The sequence below is a fragment of the Balaenoptera ricei genome, chromosome 9, assembly GCF_028023285.1.
Source record: "Balaenoptera ricei isolate mBalRic1 chromosome 9, mBalRic1.hap2, whole genome shotgun sequence".
In the NCBI taxonomy this organism is placed as follows: Eukaryota; Metazoa; Chordata; class Mammalia; order Artiodactyla; family Balaenopteridae; genus Balaenoptera; species Balaenoptera ricei.
The window spans coordinates 45,338,080-45,340,957 of NC_082647.1; positions in this window are offsets into that span (position 1 = coordinate 45,338,080).

The following is a 2,878-nucleotide window of genomic DNA, read 5'->3' on the forward strand; positions in this document are numbered from 1 at the left end:
TTATTACAAAGCAGGCTATAAATGGGGAAGTACAATGTTACAGTGAAGTCGTAGATTTAAAAAGTGACTCACCAGAATATGCAATTATTAGGTACAAGTAAGATGCACGCTTAAAGATATTTTTACTTATACTTGAGTAATATGGAATAATATGGACAGTGATTCAGTCAGAGTATCTCCCTGTGCACTGGGGGAAGAAAGGTACAGCATGAACACACTAACTCCTTAGGGAGTGGGCTGGGCCCACCGTTGGTGGTTTGTGAACCCAGCTCACCATGTACGAGAAAGTATGCGTCTTGCAACCAGATCTACAACTCAGGTGACAACGTGACTCTTAGAAAAAGGTGTGGGCTATGTGGCTTAAAACTCAAACAAATATCAATCATTTAGACCAGAAAGTTCTCCAAGCCGAAACTGGACCTTTAAATGTAAAGAAAATATCCTGCCTCAGAGGGACTGGAGTAGACCCAGAAGTCATTCTGGTGTAAATTGACCTGTTTCTGCCTTTCCGAGTGTTCATTTTTTTGTGTTGGGTCTTCGTTTCTGTGCGAGGGCTTTCCCCAGTTGCGGCAAGCAGGGGCCACTCTTCATCGCGGTGCGCGGGCCTCTCACTATCGCGGCCTCTCCTGTTGCGGAGCACAGGCTCCAGACGCGCAGGCTCAGTAATTGCGGCTCACGGGCCCAGCCGCTTCGCGGCATGTGGGATCTTCCCAGACCAGGGCTCAAACCCGTGTTCCCTGAACTGGCAGGCAGATTCTCAACCACTGTGCCACCAGGGAAGGCCCCGGGTGTTCATTTTTGCACAGCTTTGTCAGAAACCCATTGTTAGCGCCCTCTGGTGGCAGATTCAAGATGAGGCCTAGTGACTGGCAACACCTTGTAGTTAACATGGCCTAACAGCCCTTACTTCATGAGAAATGACTGTACCAACTCACTGCTTGTAAAATCTAGCATTTCCCTTTGTTAGTGATGCATATTCCAGAGTTTAATAAAATTACTTGAACACTGATTTGGGCTTACAAATAAAGAAGCACGTGGAATATTTCTGCATGATAATAGCTAGTACTTTTGGGGTTCTTACTATTCTGAGTGCTTCATGTTTATTAAATTATTTAAGTCATACAACAATTGTATGAGGTGCTATTATTATTATTATTATTTTAAACATCTTTATTGGAGTATAATTGCTTAACAGTGGTGTGTTAGTTTCTGCTTTATAACAAAGTGAATCAGCTATACATATACATATATCCCCATATCTCCTCCCTCTTACGTCTCCCTCTCACCCTCCCTATCCCACCCCTCTAGGTGGTCACAAAGCACCGAGCTGATCTCCCTGTGCTATGCGGCTGCTTCCCACTAGCTATCGGTTTTACATTTGGTAGCGTATATATGTCCATGCCACTCTCTCACTTCATCCCAGCTTACCCTTCCCCCTCCCCACGTCCTCAAGTCCATTCTCTAGTAGGTCTGCGTCTTTATTCCCGTCCTGCCCCTAGGTTCTTCATGACCATTTTTTTTTTTTTTTAGATTCCATATATATGTGTTAGCATATGGTATTTGTTTTTCTCTTTCTGACTTACTTCACTCTGTATGACAGACTCTAGGTCCATCCACCTCACTACAAACAACTCAATTTCGTTTCTTTTTATGGCTGAGTAATATTCCATTGTATATATGTGCCACATCTTCTTTATCCATTCATTTGTCGATGGACACTTAGGTTGCTTCCATGTCCTGGCTATTGTAAATAGAGCTGCAATGAACACTATGGTACATGACTCTTTTTGAATTATGGCTTTCTCAGGGTATATGCCCAGTAGTGGGATTGCTGGGTCATATGGTAGTTCTATTTTTAGTTTTTTAAGGAACCTCCATACTGTTCTCCATAGTAGCTGTATCAATTCACATTCCCACCAACAGTGCAAGAGGGTTCCCTTTTCTCCATACCCTCTCCAGCATTTATTGTTTGTAGATTTTTTGATGATGGCCATTCTGACTGATGTGAGATGATATCTCATTGTAGTTTTGACTTGCATTTCTCTAATGATTATAATGTTGAGCATTCTTTCATGTGTTTGTTGGCAATCTGTATATCTTCTTTGAAGAAATGTCTATTTAGGTCTTCTGCCCATTTTTGGATTGGGTTGTTTGTTTTTTTGATATTGAGCTGAATGAGCTGCTTGTAAATTTTGGAGATTAATCCTTTGTCAGTTGCTTCATTTGCAAATACTTTCTCCCATTCTGAGGGTTGTCTTTTTGTCTTGTTCATGGTTTCCTTTGCTGTGCAAAAGCTTTTAAGTTTCATTAGGTCCCATTTGTTTATTTGTGTTTTTATTTCCATTTCTCTAGGAGGTGGGTCAAAAAGGATCTTGCTGTGATTTATGTCATAGAGTGTTCTGCCTATGTTTTCCTCTAAGAGTTTGATAGTGTCTGGCCTTACATTTAGGTCTTGAATCCATTTTGAGTTTATTTTTGTGTATGGTGTTAGGGAGTGTTCTAATTTCATTTTTCTACATGTAGCTGTCCAGTTTTCCCAGCACCACTTATTGAAGAGGCATGAGGTGCTATTATATTCCCATTTTACAGAAGGGGAAACTGAGGTACAAAGAGGTCTCATTTGCACAAGGTCACACAGCTAGTAAGTGGGAGAGCTGGGATTTAAACTCAGGAAGTCTTCTTCCAGATTCTGTGCTCTTAATCACTACAGTATACCATCGATTATTTGGCTGGGTACACAGTTGGTTTTGTCAATGCCTGGTTCTTTAGCATTGACTGTCATTCTTCAAATACTTTGCTTTTTATTTTTATTTATTATTTATTTTTATTAATTTTTTTTGGAGTATAGTTGCTTTACAGTGTTGTGTTAGTTTCTGCT